The sequence below is a fragment of the Thalassophryne amazonica genome, chromosome 14 (genome assembly GCF_902500255.1).
Source record: "Thalassophryne amazonica chromosome 14, fThaAma1.1, whole genome shotgun sequence".
Classification (NCBI taxonomy): Eukaryota; Metazoa; Chordata; class Actinopteri; order Batrachoidiformes; family Batrachoididae; genus Thalassophryne; species Thalassophryne amazonica.
In genome coordinates this window covers 20,185,570-20,206,500 of record NC_047116.1, presented here as the reverse complement: position 1 = coordinate 20,206,500, position 20,931 = coordinate 20,185,570, and the positions used below count along the sequence as shown (strand labels likewise).

Genomic DNA, 20,931 nt, shown 5'->3' with positions numbered 1-20,931 from the left:
TTTGAGCGCTGCTCGAGGAACATGAGCTAGTTTGTGAGAAGTAAATAAAAAAAAATTAAGATACAAGATGCATAACACTTTTATAATTCCACTGTAAAGGTGACCTGCCACTTTATTTAATTTTGCTCAAGAAGAAATTGTAGTTTTTGTATGAATTCCAATGTTAAAGGTTAAATCAGGTTAAATCAACTCTAACTACGTTTCTTCTTCTTTGTCTTTTGTTCCCGTTAGGGGTCGCCACAGCAGATCAATCGTTTCCATCTCACCCTGTCCTCTGTATCTTCCTCTGTCACACCAACCACCTGCATGTCCTCCTTCAGCACATCCATGAACCTCCTCTTTGGCCTCCCTCTTCTCCTCCTGCCTGGTGGCTCCATCCTCAGCATCCTTCTCCCTCTATACCCTGGGTCCCTCCTCTGCACATGTCCAAACCATCTCAATTTTGCCTCTCTGACTTTGTCTCCAAACCGTCCCACCTGAGCTGTCCCTCTGATATGTTCATTCCTAATCTTGCCTATTCTTGTCACTCCCAAAGAGAATCTCAGCATCTTCAGCTCTGCCGCCTCCTGCCTTTTTGTCAGTGCCATCGTCTCTAAACAAAATAATTCATTTTGATGTTAACAGTGTTGCCACAGTTACTTTGAAAAAGTAATCCAATTACTGATTACTGATTACTCCTTGAAAAAGTAACTTAGTTACTTTACTGATTACTCAATTGTAAAAGTAACTAAGTTAGATTACTAGTTACTTTTTTAGTTACTTTTCCCAGCTGCCGACAACAACCCACGTCAACATGACAATGATACCTGTTTTGCCAAAACTCACTTTATAGTCACCCTTTCTTGACTTCAATGAAAATAAATACTTGTTTTATAAAAAGTAAAATAAAGACCTCTTTCTTGACCTCATATTTAACTGTTGACAGCACTGTGACAGTAAAACTTGCAATTTCGAACCTACATTGTTTATAAATGTAACTATTAAATTCATTCTAGCATTTTTCTAACATTTAAATTCTCTCTAAATATTTTACTTGTCGAAATTAATATTATTTTAAGTAGTATTAGTAGTTGTAGTAAAAAAAGGCTTCAAAACTGGACCTTTAATCTAGGGGTGTTGTGGGGAGGGGGGGCACATCCCTCCCCCACGCCCCCATTCCATCTGGATTCGCCCCTGCTTTGGCGTTTGAGCACAAAGAATGGATAACATTTATTTATGCAGAAAACGTGACCAGATTTACAGGTAAGAAAGTTTTATTGTGTTTTCACATAATGTGGTCCTCAGAAAGAGAGTTTAGGTGCATTTGAGTGGAAAATAGTGTTAGTTGTTGACACGAGGATCAGCTGCTTTAACGTGCAGATACGGAGCGGCTCAGCTCAGCTCTAAATAAAGGAGGGAAAAAAAGCGTAAAAATGTCTTTGTAAAGCTCAGTGCAGGTGTGCTGATCCTTTAAGAGGAGACGACGAGTCGAGCAGCTGCAAAAAACCGCGGATGAAAAGCTCACAGCTCACTTAAAGTGGGCAGTTCAGTCGAACCCCGACATAGACCAAGTTTAATGCTGCTATCGACCCACAATGAAAAATAATAGTAACGCACAGTGACATGGAGAAGTAACTTTAATCTGATTACTGATTTGGAAAGATTAACGCGTTAGATTACTCGTTACTAAAAAAAGTGGTCAGATTAACGCGTTACCGGCATCACTGGATGTTAACAATTAAAGCAATTAATTTAAGTTGGTTCAGCTATTCTCTTTTCAGTTCTTCTCCTCCCTCGAGCGGACTTAGTGTTACTAATCGTTAGGCAGATGTATCAACTTACTAAAATATTACCAATGGTGCATTTCAACTAATCAGCTAACAGCTATTTCGCTAAGCTAACTTTTTCATTAGTGGACTAGCTTTTCAGCTAACTTTGTAAACCATTAGCTGTGAGCGGTTTCCAATCAGCTCACAGTACAGAGACAGCCCTGGTCCTCATCATGAACGATTTGCTTATGCCTGCGGACCAGGGCTCACCATCGCTCCTCTTATTACTGGATTTGTCATCTGCTTTTGACACCATGGACCACACCATCCTACTCCATTGCCTCCAGTCTATAGTTGGACTTTCTGGGACCACATTCAACTGGTTCGGGTCATACCTCACGAGCAGGACAGAGTTTGTGACCCTAGGACAGTCCAAATCATCACCTCATACAGTTAGTTGAGGAGTGCCTCAAGGGTCGGTCCTCGGGCCGACCCTTTTCACCATCTACATGCTCCCACTCGGCCAGATAATCAATAAACATAAGGTTTCTTTCCATTGTTACGCAGATGACACACAGCTGTATATAAAAATGGACTCCATTTCCACCACAGTTCTGCCATCTGCACTTCACTGTTGCCTGGAGGAGATAGGGGCATGTATGGCTGATAACTTTCTTCAACTGAACAGCAGCAAAACAGAAGCCATCCTTATTGGTACCCCTCACCAAACCCAGTCATTCTCGAACCTAAACAGTATCTCGATCTTTGACCATAACATTTCCTTGTCCTCATCCGTTACAAACCTTGGTGTCAGATTTGATTCACATCTTACATTCGACTGCCACATCCATCATCTCTGCAAGGTCTCTTTCCTCCACCTTAAAAATATCGCAAAACTCCACCCCTCCCTTTCCCAGCCCGACGCAGAGAAGTTGGTCCATGCCTTTGTCTCCTACTGCAACTACTGCAACGCCCTCCTTGTCGGGATCCCTGGCAAAAGTCTACAAAAGCTGTAGCACATTCAGAACTGTGCTGCCCGGGTCCTGACGAGGAGGCGCAAATATGATCACATCAGTCCAGTCCTCAGATCCCTTCATTGGCTGCCCATTCAACAAAGAATTCAGTACAAATTCTGTCTCCTTACCCACCTGTGCATACATGGAACTGCCCCTGCCTACATCAGTGAACTCCTCACGCCACACACCGCCCCAAGAACCCTCCGCTCCACCACGTCCACCTACCGCCTGCACCAGCCCAGATCCAAGCTCTCCACCATGGGAGACAGGGCCTTTCAGGTAGTCGCCCACGGCTCTGGAATGCCCTTCCAGAGACCCTGAGGGCACCACAGAGTGTGGGGGCATTTAAAAAAGGCCTCAAGACATTTTTATTTAAAAAGGCCTTTTAAAAATGTTAAAATGTTTAAATTGTTATGATTTTATCTGTGTGGTTATGTTTTATGAATATTTTATTGTTTCTGACTCTGTATATTGCTTGTTTTTAGTCCTTGCTCTGTAGCACTTTGAGATTCTATGGAATGTAAAGTGCGTTATAAATAAAATTATTATTATTATCATTAGCATGCTGATGATAGAACTTATTAGGCAGATCTATCAACTTACTAAAATATTACCAATGGTGCAGTTCAACTAATCAGCTAAGAGCTAATTCGCTAAGCTAACTTTTTCATTATTGGACTAGCTTTTCAGCTAACTTTACAAACCATTAGCACGGTAACTAGCTTCCACTAAATGTAGTTCCACTAACTTTAAAACAGCTAATAAATAAATAAATAAAGTTTTATGGTCATAAATGTGTGTAAACCTTAAAATTATTCATGTTTGTTCCTGCTAGAACTTATTATACAGTAACAAAATTTGCAAAATCACCGCATCGCGGGAAGGCAACAAGTATCACCTCGAGGAGATCAAAGAGCAGGAGGTCGAGCCGGAGTAAAAAAAATAAATTAGATTATTAAAATTTATTTCCGTGTGTATATGTATTTCATAATGTTTTTCTTATTCATTCTCGCTGCACTGAAAAAAGATCATGTTTGAACCAACTTTAAAAAGTGCTACAATTTGTAATAACCTGAATGAATTAAGTTGTTTGAACTTAAGTTTGTAAGTTAGAGTTGATTTAACTTTCAAACTTAAGTTCAAACAACTTAATTCATTCAGATGTTACTAATTAAAACAATTCATTTAAGTTGGTTCAGCTATTCTCTTTTTTTTCAGTGCAGGGTGTAATTCATCACTTTTTACTTTTTGTCCTCCCTCTAGCGAACTCAGCATTACTACTTGTTAGGCAGATGTATCGACTTACTAAAATATTACCAATGGTGCAGTTCAACTAATCAGCTAACAGCTAATTCGCCAAGCTAACTTTTTCATTAGTGGACTAGCTTTTCAGCTAACTTTACAAACCATTAGCACGCCAACTAGCTTCCACTAAATGTAGTTCCACTAACTTTAAAACAGCTAATAAATAAATAAATAAAGTTTTATGGTCATAAATGTGTGTTAACCTTAAAATTATTCATGTTTGTTCCTGCTAGAACTTATTATACAGTAACAAAGTAAGCAAAATCACAGCATCGCGGGATGTATCACCTCGAGGAGATCAAAGGAAACCTTCATTTGTTGAAAGGAAACCTTCATTTGTTCACTTAATTATTTAAGTGTATCTTGAACATTCTGTGTCCTGCCACAATACGTTTTAGCAAATAAAACCTAAAGTGCATCAGACTAAAACAAACATTAAACTGTGTCTTAATGCAACAAATCAGTGGGTTCAGAATCTTACATTAGCGTTGTATTTTTCTGACATTTAGAAGCAATGTGAGTCATATACGTCTTGCAGCATGTCAGGCGCTCAGCTTTGTTTGGGTGTCAACACAGCTATAGCCTAGCGTTGCACTCGTACCCTGTGGCTATATTTCCTTTCCACTCCCTCTGTCTACACCGATAGCAATCAGCGGAAATCTTTATGAGTTCCGCTTTGGCTGAATAATCACCGTGCATGAGCCTGTGCGTAAACACACACTTGTGCGTGCGTACAAGTGTCTCCGCTTCACACATGGGCTCCTCCACCCGCCACATCCTGTGTCAGATACAGGAAAGAGATTATTAGCTTCCTGAGGAGCTGCTGGGCCCTGCGGCGGCAGTGGGGGTGCAGCAGACATGGAGGAGGACAGGAAGAGGTCAGCAGCAGCGCTACGGATCGGCCTGTCGGAAGCTCTCAATATCACTTACCGCGCAACCTGCAGGCGGTTCGAGCTAAAGGGTTCGGGGAGCGAATGTAGCGGGTTGGATAGATGGATTCAACACCAAAATAGAACAAGTGATCGGAAACATCTACTGCAATAAAGCTGCTTGCAATCACACTTGGAGAGCGAGGCGCGGCTCAGAGGATCGGGAGTGAAAGCCATACAATTCCTGGCAGGATGTAGAGGTCAAGAAACCATGATGAAAGGCACGCAGCGGAAGAAGCACTCCATTAAAAGTGTGGCAACCTTCAAATTGCCATCACCATCAGGGAAACTGTTGTTTTCCTGAATAATTAGAAAGGTTAACAGCAAGTGCACACACGTGAAAGGCCATCGCTACAGCAAACACAAGTGCCGCCTTCGACAGTGCCAAAATGTCCAGTACACTCTTATCGGCTGTCCGGTGATTATTATTGTGTGTTTAGTCAAATGTGCGTTTGTCGGTGTGTGTCATTGTCTAGCGTGAGTGTTTGTATAGCAAATACCTGAGACTGCAGGTCACACGAACAAGGCCAGTGTGCAGGAAATCACAACAACATAGACTAGAAATATTTAAACAGTGACCCAAAAAAAAGGTCAGACTGCATTATTAGCTTTTTAAATAGCCGGCTGATAAGTGTTTCTAAGATCAAAGCTACTTTTTGTTTAGTGTTTGCGACTTTTTTTGTTTTTATTTGCCAAACGTCAAATGCTTCAGTCACACTTGAATTTTGTGGGTAATTTGAGACCGTTTCAGTTTATTTCATTGTCATTTGTTAATTGAAATTTTATCACAAATTCCACAAAATTTCCTTAATCTCAATGTTATTTGCGAATTGAAATTCTATCGCAAATTCTACAAAATTTCTTACATTTCAGTGTCATTTGTTGATTGAATTTCTGTCTAATTTCCTGAATTTCAGAGTCATTTATTAACTGAAATTCTGTCTTGTATTCCACACATTGCAAGTATGAATGAAGGATTTGACTTTTGCTCAAACCCATTAACCATCTTGCTGCGCTGCGACTGCTGGACTGTAGTTGGAGATGCAAATTTGTGATCAAACACGTGAATGAGTGACAAATTCACAGTTAGTATCTCACCGAATTGGTACTAACGACAGGTTAGCGCATGTCACCCTAATGTCAGCTGAATATCACATGGACTCACTGCGAAAATGTCCACGTACATAGCGCATAAGTGCTGTTGGAATGCTGCGCGGCACTTTCGCAAATGTCGAGCATCACTCATGACTGAAAAGATGACAAGTTCTAAAACAAAGTGCTCATGGCTGTGGGCTGGTATTATCCTGCTGTTATCCAGCTATTGTGTGAAAAGTCTCTCCTTAGTGATTCCTCAAAACACAAAGAGCAGTTTCAATCCAACTTGGAGGATGGACCATATACTGTAAAAAATAATGGCCAAACCCTCCAGGACATCACCCAGAGGTTTTATGAAAGGTTCAAAGTAAAGCGAAGTTCATGTAGGTCGCTCTGATTGTTGCCATCTTTCTACTCAACCTAACTCCCAGTTTACCCATAAAAGGGCAAAGGGGCAGAGCTTGGGAAAGATGGCCATGACCTGGGCAGGATGAATGAAGGCCAAAACATACCTACATATATCAGTTATCTGTGTAGCTCAGGCTAACAAGCTAAGTAAACTGGAAGCAATCACATGTCACTGTATCTGAATACCTCCACTTTTAACTTAGGCCGTGGCTACTGGTACGGACCCGTATCTACAGAGACAATTCTAAAGATACGGAGGGTATTCCCCAGTGACGTCATGTCTTACCGACCAATCAGAATGCGCAAATATGTCCGTACCCTTGCGCGCCTGTCGTTATTGTATGCGTCGCTTAAGGCTTAAAGCCTTTGAAACAATCCCTTAAGCCTTAACTTTCACAGTCCGCTAATGCTACTGTATACGAAATTCAATGGGAGCTGTGTGAGTTTGGTAGTTGGAATTTTTGCCCCTGTTTGACCCACATATGCGCAGATGCGTTGCGAACTTTGCTTATTCTCCTCGGCCCATACCTTTAGCAGTCCCACAGAAGATAGGGATGTACGTATCCTTAGCCACTTCATTCAACTTATTACCCTAACCCATCAAATATGGCCATCGGGTATCGCGAAGGCTTTGCGTCTGTCCATCTGTCTGTGCTCAGCATAAGTCCAGTCCTATTACTAACCTGTTTTAAGATGTAGCATTCTGTTTCAATCTGTTCAGTTTTGTTTTTGAGTGGCGGGTGAGAGCCAATCGGAGTAGAGCTGCACCGCGATGTTGATGTTACAGGCTGGTAGCAGATGCATTGTGCACTTCACTTATTAGTTCATAGATAGGTGATAACTTCATGCAAAATGCAGCACAAACTGACTTAGTAAGGTGCCGGGTCACCACAACCCAACAGAACAGCTTCAGTTTGGGTTGGCATTTATTCTACATATCTCTGAAATTCTGGAGGCTTGGTTGGAACATCATTCTTTCACAAGATATTCCCCAATTTGGTGTGTTACTTTTAGTGGTGGTGTGCATTGTCTGAAGTTGTCGAAAACGTCTGTCCAAAATCTCCTGTCGGTGTTGAACAAGGTTGACATCTGAGGGCTGTGAAGGCCGCAGCACGATTCATATTACTAACATACTCATCAAACCATTCAGGTATCCCTCCTGCACTATGCATGTGTTTCTCCACTTATTTATTCAGGATTTTCCTTAAATTTGTCACCTATCTCTATGTGACCTGCCTACCTCATAATTATTGAAGTGGCTTGTGTACCCGGGATTCTCAGATCTGACTTGCAACACATAGAAACAGCAGTGATACAGTGATTCATCACACATCCACCACAAGCCCCAACCTCCAGTATTGGAAAATGAAGCCAGTGTGACAAGTAACAGGTCTGGCAATTCCTGGAATGAACGATTCAGGCTGGTTCCAAAAAAGTGAATCTTTCCCCATAGAAGCCCATGTTAAACTCCCCCAATTTCACATCAGAAATGAACAATTACAGCCTGGTATGACAAAATGGTATAATAAATCACCAATTTAAGTGAATTTAAGCCATGAAGTTAGGAATAATTAATCCATTACTAGCAGGAGGTGGTAATGGTAGAAAATATATTATTTTTCAAATATGCTTACATCCACTTCAGAGATTGTTCATTGTGTAATTTGGGAGATTTCGTATAGGAAGTGGGTGTCTACCATGACAAAAAAAAAAAAAAAAACCCACCCCATGCAAAAAAGAAAACTGCAATATATACTGTAATTTTAACATCTTTCAAAATATTAAAATGTAATTGTTTTGACTTCATGATTAGTTTTGATTAACCCTGCATTGAATACAACATTCGTTTATGATATATAACACTATGTAACAAATTTTTATTTGGTTTTGTTCCTGGGTACACAGTGTGTTTTCCTAACCTGTTATGCCTTAAATAAATAGAAAATGGCTGTTATTCCACAGAAACTTTGCTTCTGTGATCAGGACAGTGATATTTTGAAATTTGTCTGTTTTCAAGAATATTCTCGATTCGCCTTCACTACTACTGAGTAGTCTTCTAGAATATTCTTTAACTGCTAGAACTGTCCAGAATTTTCTAGAAGTTTCCAGAATTATCTAGAAATTTCAAGAAACTTTTAGAACTTTCTAGAACATTAAAAAAAATAAAATCAAAGTTTGTGCTGAATGTAGTCATTTTTCCATAGACTTTAGACATAAGCAGTTGAAACATAACACTTAGAAGCCAGGAACAAAAATTGTGTTACATAGTGTAATGCTCCTGACTTGGTAGTACTTGTTTTAGAGTAACAAAAGCTACATAAGTACTGATATTATTACAGTGATCATGCAATTACACATGTAATTTCAAGTCACAGCATGGCAAGATCTCAGGCTAAAGAATTTGATAAAACCTTTGACAATGGTTTATGTTTTTAAAGTTTTTGAAGAGCATGGCCTCCTCCTAAGTTCTGTTATTCACACAGTGTGACTGAAATAAAACCTTTGAAAATCATTTATGTTTTTAAAGTTTTTGAAGAGCATGGCCTCCTCCTAAGTTCTGTTATTCACACAGTGTGACTGAAATAAAACCTTTGACAATGGTTTATGTTTTTAAAGTTTTTGAAGAGCATGGCCTCCTCCTAAGTTCTGTTATTCACACAGTGTGACTGAAATAAAACCTTTGACAATGGTTTATGTTTTTAAAGTTTTTGAAGAGCATGGCCTCCTCCTAAGTTCTGTTATTCACACAGTGTTACTGAAATAAAACCTTTGACAATGGTTTATGTTTTTAAAGTTTTTGAAGAGCATGGCCTCCTCCTAAGTTCTGCTATTCACACAGTGTGACTGAAATAAAACCTTTGACAACGGTTTATGTTTTTAAAGTTTCTGAAGAGCATGGCCTCCTCCTAAGTTCTGTTATTCACACAGTGTGACTGAAATAAAACCTTTGACAATGGTTTATGTTTTTAAAGTTTTTGAAGAGCATGGCCTCCTCCTAAGTTCTGCTATTCACACAGTGTGACTGAAATAAAACCTTTGACAACGGTTTATGTTTTTAAAGTTTCTGAAGAGCATGGCCTCCTCCTAAGTTCTGTTATTCACACAGTGTGACTGAAATAAAACCTTTGACAATGGTTTATGTTTTTAAAGTTTTTGAAGAGCATGGACAAACTTTACACATAGCGGAATAGACAGATAATTGAAAATAGACCATACTTTGTTACATTCAAGGGGTTGGGGGGTTATTTTCAAGATATAGGATTCATTTTGATGCCAAAAAGCTGGTATTAATATTGTGAATCATTTCCCAGGTGGATGTATTGAAATTCTGACTTGTGATTTTACCACCTCCTGCTACCATTACATACATTGCAACTCTAATGATGCTTTGCTGTGTCCTGGTCAACATTTTGTCATATATCTATTAATAGACCATGGCCCGGTTTCATAAAGTAGTCTAACATTGACTAGTTGAATAAACTCACTTAGTTGACTAATTTTTTGACGTTAGTTGTAGCACAACACACTTAGTTAAAGTTTCACGTTCCCTGACTAAAGTTTTTAGACTGGTACAGAGGACGCTAATCTTATTTTAGTCGACAAAACTTCAGTGTCTTACCTCAAAAAATTGTAGAACACTCAAGAGCACCTCTACGTCACTCATATTCCTTTAAAAGGAGAGCTTCCTCTGCAGAAGACAACTGTCATGATGTGTTTGTGACAGTTCTCACATGAGTCACCAGTTGTCGCTGTTACGCTGAGCAATGTTGTGTGCACAAAAAGGCTTGCCGGAAGTGTAGAAGAAGAAACTGAAGAGTGAAACTGCTAGGCTAAGAGCTAACTACGTCATTTTGCAGTTCATATGTGTCCGTAAATGTTAATAATTCCACTTAACAAAACAAAGGCTGGATAGTTCATGACAACGACCAACCCGGAAGTCAACAAAACTGTTGCACATTGGAGCCGTCTCTTGGAAACAGCACGCGCAAAGCCGTTATGCCCGTGAAAACCGTTGACTAAAGGTGCACATACACAAGCATGCCTTTGACTTACGCACTAGCACGAGCTGTGTTGTCTTTTACGGGTGCAGACAGGATGCCAGAGGGGCGCCAGTGCGTGCTATTGCGCACCGAGACTTTTGAAATGTTCAAAAAATCTTTCACGTACAAATGTCGTGCTATGTGGCGCAATCTAATCGCCAACACTACATGCAGCTCCTCAAGCGGAGTAAAGAAGAAGTGAACAGAGCGAGTGGTGACGTCAGCGGATTGCATCAGAGCGCAGCTCATCTGAAGGATTATAACAAGAAGTTAAATCTGTTATAAACATACTTTAACAGCTGCACACAAGAAGGACAGAACACACAACTGTTTTATCGAGCCATGACAATGTAAACAAGACAAATAATGACCTTTTGAGACAGCTCAAAATGCTTTCTGCACGCGAACAGTTCCGGCTGCAGCCTCCTCTGTGATTCAGGATACGATTAGAGCCGTTTTCAACAGCCAATTTGCAGAAAAAATGATTAATTCACCAAAAAATAATTATTTTATATACGCAGCCTCCAGCGCAGAGCAGGTGGCAGCCGGTGGAACAAAGAATGGTGTCCAGCTTTGAACACAGCGGGTGGGATTGTCACGATGACTTTCGTGCAATTACGTAAGTCAAAGACATGCTCGTGTCAGTGCACCTGAAGGTTAGACGGCTAATCTACAAGTTTAACCAGTGCTGTATAAAGTACCGGAAAATCACACTTAAGTAAAAGTACAGATACCCATTTAAAAAAATGACTTTAGTAGAAGTTCAAGTCACTGATTGAAATGCTACTCAAGTAAAAGTCTTAAAGTATCTAGTATTTATTGTACTTAAGTATGACAAGTAATGTACAACTAAATGTACTCAAGTATTGAAAGTAAAAGTACAAGTAAATGTTAATAATAAAAAACAGACTGATTTTTTTTTAATAAAAGTTTATCTAGGCTTGTAAATGACTGGTAGTATTAGTCAAAATACTGAAAATTGTGCACATCACACAAAAACACTTCAGAAACAAGGTTTCAAAACCTAAACGAGAGTAGGCTACTCACTAGGTGTTCATGGGAAACAGTTATTTATTTCTATATGTATTTATTTATTTTCATTGTTACATGGTTTTATCTTTTCTGTTGTGTTTTGTTTCATTAGGTTCTTTTTGTCTCTTTCTCTAAAATTGTATTGTAACATTATTAGTCTATTATTATTGACTATTATTGTTGTTGCTATAATATATGAATAAAAATAAATTTAAAAAATTACAAATTGACTCTTTTACAACAATGAACGCTGAGCCATTAATTATACAGAAAACAATTCAACACAAACGTGCTGATGCAAACAGCTTAATGCTAACTTTAACATTGAAAACACCGTAGACATGCTAACGCGTGAAGAAAATACATCTATCAACTGTTTCAGAAGACCACAACAGGTTGGTTTAACATAAAAATATTAAATATTACTCACAGAGGTATGCTCTTCAGGGTTTAGCGGGAAAAATTAGGATAAAGCAAAATCCACGAATCGTAGATCAAAGCACTGCTTCGACCTGCGAATCACTGCTTTGATTAGTTCAAGGTTCAAAGCAAAGCAGCGCTGCAGAAACGTTGATTACAGACCTGCTGCAGATCTGTAATCAATGCAGAGAAATTATCATTTTCCTGACAAACACCCCCCAAGTGCGCAACTGCAAAAAAGCCTACGTACCGGACATGCCCTATGACATATCGATCTGACTTCGTTGCAGTCACTAGTAATCAGTGTTGTCTCTGGCTGAAAACACGACTTTTTTTGTGTGTGTGCGTGCGTGTGTGTTTTGTTTTTTTTTTGTAACGGCATGGCACATAGAAAATCGTAAATGTAGTGAAGTAAAAGTGAAAGTAAGCTGAATTTAAAAAACTCACATAAAGTACAAAGTCTCCCAAAATGTACGAGTACTTAAGTACAGTAGTGAAGTATTTTTACTTCGTTACGATACAACACTGAGTTTAACCGTCGATGTGAAACGGTGATTAGATGAATAATGTTGGGCGACTAACTGTAGTTAGTTTAGTAGACTGAAAGATTAGATTGGTTTATGAACGTAGGTCCTGGTCTATTGTGGACTCGCCTCACTGGCAGCAGAGCAACTGTTGTCTCTTGCCGCTTGCTGCTTTCACTGAAAATGACTGGACAAGTCGCCGCTTTGCCTCTGTTGCTTGTAGCTAATGTGACCGTAGCTTTAGGCCGAGTCAGACTCTGTCTCTCTGTCTGTCCTACTATCTCTCTCACATTCACAGACAAATTTGTCTGGTCCTCCCCTCACAGCAGCTTTGTTGCAGCGAACAAGTGGGCTAAAAACAAATGACGTGCTCGGCCTTTTATTATGTTCCAGATACTGTTTGTCCTGAGGCTGAAATTCAGACAGGAATGTGTTGTTGTTCTGCAAGGGCTCGGAGGGAGAAAACCTAGTATCGTGCTGTCACGCTGGAGGAGAAAGAGGAGTGAGGGAGTGTAGGGGGAGGGTATATGGAAAAGAACAGACGGAGAAAGAGGCAAAAGAGAAAACAGAAGATGGGACAGAAAGAGAGAAAAGTAAACCGTAGTGGATTTTCTTCCGTGGAGTAGAGTTGTGTTGTTCGGTCTCTGGTTTTCATTACAGCTGTTATGATGCTCTTTGCTCAAGCCAGGGATGAATCTTACATAATCACTGCTCATCCAAACTCTAAGACTTTGATTTTTTTTACCGATGTTGCTCTCGTCTTCTACTGTATTTCTCCAGGACTCAAACACAGCTGTTGCCCACATTTGGGATTCAATCCCATCTTTAACCCAGCTTACAGTATTTCATTCTGAACATCTGCAACATCTTCTGGGCTTGAGACCAGAAGATCCTGGGTTCAAATCCCCGTCTGACTGGAAAATCACTAAGGGCCCTTTGGGCAAGATCTTTAATCCCCTATTGCTCCCAGTGTGTAGTGAGCGCCTTGTATGGCAGCACCCTGACATCGGGGTGAATGTGAGGCATAATTGTAAAGTGCTTTGAGCGTCTGATGCAGATGGAAAAGCGCTATATAAATGCAGACCCATTTACCATTTGCAATCTAGTGCCTCAAACACTCGTACAGTTCTGCTCAAAAGTTATAGAATGACTAATGTAATTAGTAACTTATGTAACTAATAATATGAATGATAACACAAATACTTTTTTTTCACCCATGGTTAGTGGTTGTGTGAAGCCATTCATTGTCAAACAACTGTGTTTACTCTTTTTAAATCATAATGACAACAGAAACTAACCAAATGTGTGTGTATAAAAGGTCAGTGAAAAAATAATCAACCTTAAAAGTTCAAATTCAAACTCTGATGGCAGAGATTTACTTCCATACATAAGTTCCTTAGCAGATGAAAATTCAGTAAGGTATATCTAATATATTATATTATAATTCTAAGGTGGAACTATGCTAGTATATGAAGGTATATCTAAATATCTAAAAAAAAAAAGGAAGAGTAAAATAGGAGAGTAGAAAAGAGTAGATTAGAGCCACTTAGGTGCCTGGTCTTGAGAACCAGGGATGGTAGGTTATAAAGCTTTTTTATCCCATGGGAACTCTCCCTACCCACCCAAGCGGCTCAAGAAAAAGTATATATAATATAATAAATAATAAGACATAAGAAAAATAAGACATCACAGGAGAAGATTGTAGTATAGGTAATTTAGTATTAGAATTAGATATTTAGTATTAGACCTTACCTGTGTGAAGCGCTTTGAGGCAACTCTGTTGTGATTTGGCGCTATATAAATTAAAATAAATTGAAAATTGGAATTAGTATGAAGACTAGTAGTAAAATTAAATATAGTTAGTAGGCTAAGCTATAAATCTGGTATTTTATAGAAGCTATGAGTGTGTGAGTGTACTGGTATCTATCTAAAGTAACTCTATTAGCATACTATAGGAAAATAAAAAGTATAATCATTATGCTATCAAATGGAAACCTAAGAACTTAGGTACTATATGTTGATACCTTTAAAAGAACACATAAACTGATGAATCATTAAAAATCTACACCATGTAAAATAAAATTGTAAATAACAAAAATAAGCTAGTTATAGTAGAAGAGCTAAATTAGCCGTGAATAAGCCAACCGTACCCAGCAAGCTAACACGATAAAGAAAAATGATTAGTGTATAGAGTATAATAGCGTAGTTAAACCTACAGTAATGGTATTAACAAATACATATAAAATAAATGTGGACAAAAGTATGAATTAATGTGGGTTATCAAACACAAAAGAGCCAACTATTTTGTAAGCTACGATGAGCATTGCTACAGCCGGCTAGATAAGCTAACATTAACTGTTAGGTATAACTAATTGTACCCCACTCCTCCAATATTTACTTAAATATAATACTATTAAAAAGAGAGGAACAAGAAAAAGTCGTGAAAAGATGTCGTGGTTGTAACAGAGCACCAGGCTCATCCTCTACCAGCGGCATTATTTGAACAAGCTGATCTTCTTGAGGAAGATCTACAGACTCTTCAGTACCATAAGGAGCTCAGAACACTTCACAAAGATGAGACAAGAAAAGCAGGTGACATATTTGCAGGAGAACCTAATGAGCTCGGAGTGGGCCATGTTTCTTCTGAACCTCCTTCACTGTGTGATCTCCGAGTGATGCTCCCATCAGCATGTTGACTGAGACCACCTGGGGACCACCGGAGGAGGGTACGTCTGTGAGTTAGCGATCGAGGGAAGGGGTGTCGCCTCACGGGCTTCTACATTAGGGTGATTGAAGGAAACTTCTGGTCCACTTCCAGACCGTGTCAGTAGCTTTAGAGCGCTCAGTAAACCTGCCGTGATGGAAAACAGCTTTCATTACACGATACAGGAGAAGCCCAACGACACATTCTGTTACCTCCACCACCATAAAACAAATCCTTCAAGCTGGAAAGACTGATCAACAGGCCTCATCTAACCTTTTTAAAAATTTCTCTGGTTTATTTTTTGTTTTTCTCACACAAGAATTCTTCTTGAAACCGCATGTTACTCAACTGTGCATTTCCGTAATTATTTATTTATGTCCCTGTCACCATTTTCCTCTCATCATCATTCTTATAATAATGTGGTAATTCCCCACTGAGGCTCCGCCCTCTCTGCTCGCCACAAGCTCTGCTCTCTGTTCCCGGCCACTTATCCTGTTTATCACTTCTGCCCACCCTTACAAACAAACACACACACACGAAACCTCACAAAAAGGTCATTGCACAGGTTGGAGATGATTTTTGTTGTAATACAGGGCCAAACTGTAACTGTGAGCCACGTCCATCACCTCTCTGTGCTTCTATCTGCTCTATCTCTGTTGCAGATCATTCAGAAGTCAGCCTGCATTGCACTGACAAAATGCAGCGTACACTGAGAGAAGGATGCTGAGGATGGAGCCACGAGGTAAGAGGAGAAGAGGGAGGCCAAGGAGGTTTATGGTTGAGGTGAGCGAGGACATGCAGGTGGATGGTGTGACAGAAGAGGACAGGATGAGGAGACAAATGATCTGCTATGTGATTCCAAATGGAAGATGATGAAAGAAGAATAATACTGGGCATGGTGCAGACTGGAGAACACAGTCTCAGTGTAGCAGAGAAATTGTATGTACTTGATCAATTCTGTATATCACACAGAGAGAATCAGTGATAAAAAGGTTAATGGTCAACTAGCACCATTGTCAAGTAGCCCCATGCCCTCTCATCCCAAACCAACTAGACTCATTGCCAACTAGCCCCAAACTAACTAGACCCATTGTTAACTCACGCCAAACCAACAAGCCTCATCACCAACTAGCCCCATGCCAACTAGCCCCAAACCAACTAGACTCATTGTCAACTTGCCCCAAACCAACAAGCCCCATCAGCAACAAGCCCCAATGTTACCTAGCCCCATTGCCAACTAGCCCCAAACCAACTAGACTCACTGTCAACTCACACCAAACCAACTAGGCCCATTGTTGTATAGCCTCATTGCCAACTAGCCCCAAACCAACTAGACTCATTCACAACTTGCCCCAAACCAAACCCCATCACCAACTAGCCCCATTGTCACCTAGCCACATTGCCAACTAGCCCCAAACCAACTAGACTCATTGTCAAATAGCCCCAAACCAACAAGCCCCATTGTCACCTAGCCTCATTGCCAACTAGCCCCAAACCAACTAGACTCATTATCAACAAGCCCCATCACCAATTAGCTCCATTGTCACTTAGCCTCATTGCCAACTAGTCCCAAACCAACTAGACTCATTGTCAACTCGCCCCAAACCAACAGGCCCCATCACCAACTAGCCATTGTCACCTAGCCTCATTGCCAACTAGCCCCAAACCAACTAGACTCATTGTCAACTACCCCAAACCAACAAGCCCCATCACCAACTAGCCCCATTGTCACCTAGCCCCATCACCAACTAGCCCCATTGTCACCTAGCCTCATTGCCAACTAGCCCCAAACCAACTAGACTCATTATCAACTCACCTCAAACCAACAAGCCCCATTGTCACCTAGTTTCATTGTCAGCTAGCCCCAAGCCAACTAGACTCATTGTCAACTCACCCCAAACCAACAGGCCACATCACCAACTAGCCATTGTCACCTAGCCTCATTGCCAACTAGACCCAAACCAACTAGACTCATTGTCAACTCGCCCCAAACCAACTAGCCCCATTGTCACCTAGCCTCATTGCCAACTAGCCCCAAACCAACTAGACTCATCATCAACTCGCCCCAAACCAACAAGCCCCATCACCAACTAGCTCCATTGTCACCTAGTCTTATTGCCAACTAGCCCCAAACCAACTAGACTCATTATCAACTCGACCCAAACCAACAACACCCATCACCAACTAGCCCCATTGTCACCTAGCTTCATTGCCAACTAGCCCCAAACCAACTAGACTCATCGTCAACTCGCCCCAAACCAACAAGACCCATCACCAACTAGCCCCATTCTCACCTAGCCTCATTGCCAACTAGCCCCAAACCAACTAGACTCATTGTCAACTCACCACAAACCAACAAACCCCATCACCAACTAGCTCCATTGTCACCTAGCCTCATTGCCAACTTGCCCCAAACCAACAAGCCCCATCACCAACTAGCCTCAATGTCACCTAGCCTCACTGCCAACTAGACCCAAACTAAATACTCATTGTCAACTCACCCCAAACCAACAAGCCCCATCACCAACATCACCACCATCAGTTACCCAGCTAAGAAAATAAAGTTCCCAAAACATGAATAGAGCATTTGTCAAGTGTTATCAGAACATTAGCTGTAAGTTCTTGGAATGTTTCAGAGGAAAGTTTTGTTTTTTTTTTTTCCCCAGAATGTTTGGTAGTAACGTTAGCACAAATGTTATGAGAACATTAGACCTAACATTCAGGGAATGTTTTTAAGGTAAGTTTCTTTTTGGTTCCCAGAACATTCTGGTAACATTACATAAAGTCACCCAAAGGTATGTTTCATCCAAAATATTCCCACAATATTCTGTTAACATCACTTAAAGTCCTAGTCTAGTCATTGAAAGACATTTGGAGTAAGAAAGACAGTGAGACTAGAATCAATATATATTTGTCAAATTTCTCTCAACTATAAACATGACGTGTCAATATATAAAAGGAAATAACATTTGGAACACATTCTAGAAACATTTCTGATCACCATAACCTAAATATAACCAATACTGACAGTTTTAGAGTATACCAGAATCCGTTGCGCACTGTGGAGGGAGGCTTGATAATAGCTCAGCTTAATGCTAACTTTAACACTGAAAATGCCATAGACAGGCTAACGCATTAGCATCGGTCCCATTTTTAAGTTAGAAAATACATCTATCAACTGTTTCAGAAGACCATAACAGGTCGGTTTAACATAAAAAAGGTAAATATTACTCTCAGACATATGCTGTTTAGGGTTTTAGTGGGGAAAAAGTAAGACAAAGTGAAATAAAACAAAGAACCAACAAAGCAGCAGATCGAAGATCGAAACACTGCTTCACTGGGTCAAGGTTCAAAGCAAAGCTGTGCTGCAGAAACGGTTGATTATACAGACCCACTGCAAGGTCTGTAATCAATGTAGAGAAATGATCATTTTCCTGACAAACACCCCTTAAACAACGGCCACTCTGAAGGACCGATAAGGGAATCGTAAGCAAAAAGGCTATTGATGTTGATGGATCGAATCATTTCTTAAGGATACCCAAAAAGAGCCGGTTCATGACACGCAACCGTAATAGCAACACGTTTTTTTTTTTTTTTTATAAAACTCACATTAAACACTTATGATTATCTTAGTTAAACACCTAAATACATATTTTGGTTGAACTCACCTCCATAACATCGCAATGTTGCAAACAAGTTGCTTGTTACTTGTCCACTCCACTGACAACGAAATCTCGGCCTCACCAGTGAGAACGTGATTACGCGCGAGATTTGACATTGTAAAGGCGTCAATACAACAATACCAAAATGTTACGTGTTAGCTAGGTAGTAGGGGTGCCAGGAAAAAATCGATTCACGTCCGAATCGTGATTCTTATTTATTAAGATTCTGAATCCATCCAAAATGTCCAAGAATCGATTTTTAAAAAGCATTTTTTTAAACATTTTCTTGCTTACTCGCTGTGTGTACTGTTTGTCAGGCAACGGCCTCCGTACTACAGCATCCCCACTAGGGGAGGGTCTGGCGTGCTTCAAACATTCGTGAGCTGTAGCTTAGCATGGCGGATGAAGAGCTAATTCAGCCAGCACCGTCTTTGCTGAAGGCAAATGTTTGGGCGCATTTTGGATTTTATTATTTGCTGTATAAGAAGGAGCTTGACATGACTTATGCAGTGTGCAAAATCTGCAAAATGAAAGTCAAGTGCTTCGGAAACACTTCAAATCCGCAAGCCCACATGCTACGCTATCACCCGGAGCTAAAAGAGGGGAGCAGCGGTATCTGCCGACTACTGACCAGCGCTTCGCTAAACTGCCAGCCAACTCCAAATGAGCAAAGCAGATAAGTAAATTTACATCTAGAATCACTTGATCAACCTTGTAAAGCTGCATTTTCTTAAACATAAACATTTTTTAAGTAATATAACTATTTCTCAGAGCTCTTTGAATCGAAAATCAATTCTGAATTGAATCGTCACCCCAAGAATCGGAATCGAATTGAATCGTGAGTTGTTGTACGATTCACATCCCTAATAAACATTTTTTAAGTAATATAACTATTTCTCAGAGCTCTTTCAATCGAAAATCGATTCTAAATCGAATCGTCACCCCAAGATTCGGAATCAAATTGAATCATGAGTTGTTGTAAGATTCACATCCCTACTAGGTAGCCAACACTCCTCACTCCAGGTGCTAAATATACCCAAACGTTTGTTCAGTATTAACACAAATATCAGATTATTCCACATTGTAAAGACAGATGATAATCCAACATATAATTAATTTGAGATGAGTTCTCACCAAGGCCTCAGGAGTGTCAGGTGCACCAAAATACTCAATGAGCCACGTGCACGCTGGATTAGGCACAGCGAAACACCACATGGCCTAAATGTTGTAGGTGATGCTTCTTCAAAATCCAAGTAATCCTCCTCTTCCTAGGCTCCCTAGTTACCAGGACCCTGGCAGCTGGAGAAGACCAAGGGGACACCCACGTTTCACCTGGATGCAACATCTACGTATGCTTTGGAGAGGAGTTGATGGACCAGTTGCCTGTCTGGGTGGTTGCCATCTAACTGTTCCATGGTGTAGTTGATGCAGCGCCATCACCAGTGCATGCTCCTAGATATCACTTAACTTTGACCTCTGCATTATGCAAATAAAGCCAGCAAAGTTGTGCAGTTTTTCAAAGAATTGTGAACTGTTTTTGAGGAAGTCCATAGTTTTAAAGTCGGACATTCCAGTTTGCATTGAGTAATGACAGTAAGCTGCCTGGGTGGGAGCTGCAAAGCCCTACTTGGAACAGTTTACACCATCCACCACTGACTGAGTGTTGTTTTGAAATTTATAAACACTAAACCCCACTCCCCTAGCATGCACACACACACACGCATGCATGCACATAGAAAGTTATGAAGCACACACATGTGGCTCATTGACACTCTGCAACCTAAGCAGCAGCTGGTGTTTCCTTCTAAGGAAACTGTTGGCTGTGAGCTGGAGCTGGGATGTGTGCAGGTTGTGTGCTGTTTCCACCGAGCGCATCCATCAGCGGTGTCACCGACTTGGGAGGAGAACACTTTGGTTAAGGGCTCAGAGATTCAGGCGGCTCCATACCCCTGGGTTTCCAAATTTACAGTTGTTACATAACACAGAGTATGGCGCCATGCAGTGTGTTGTCCATGGTGGTTGTGAAAGCCTGACGTGTCACTCATTCT

General features: G+C 40.4%; 1 long non-coding RNA gene across 1 annotated transcript; it reads right to left on the bottom strand.

Annotated features, from left to right (window-relative positions):
• Window positions 1-748: 748 nt before the first annotated feature.
• LOC117525187 lies at window positions 749-18,055 on the bottom strand. Its single transcript, XR_004564975.1, has 3 exons — window positions 17,934-18,055; window positions 10,555-10,557; window positions 749-759 (listed from the first exon to the last, which is right to left on the bottom strand). It is a non-coding gene; the product is annotated as an uncharacterized LOC117525187 (long non-coding RNA).
• Between the last annotated feature and the right edge of the window lie 2,876 nt (window positions 18,056-20,931).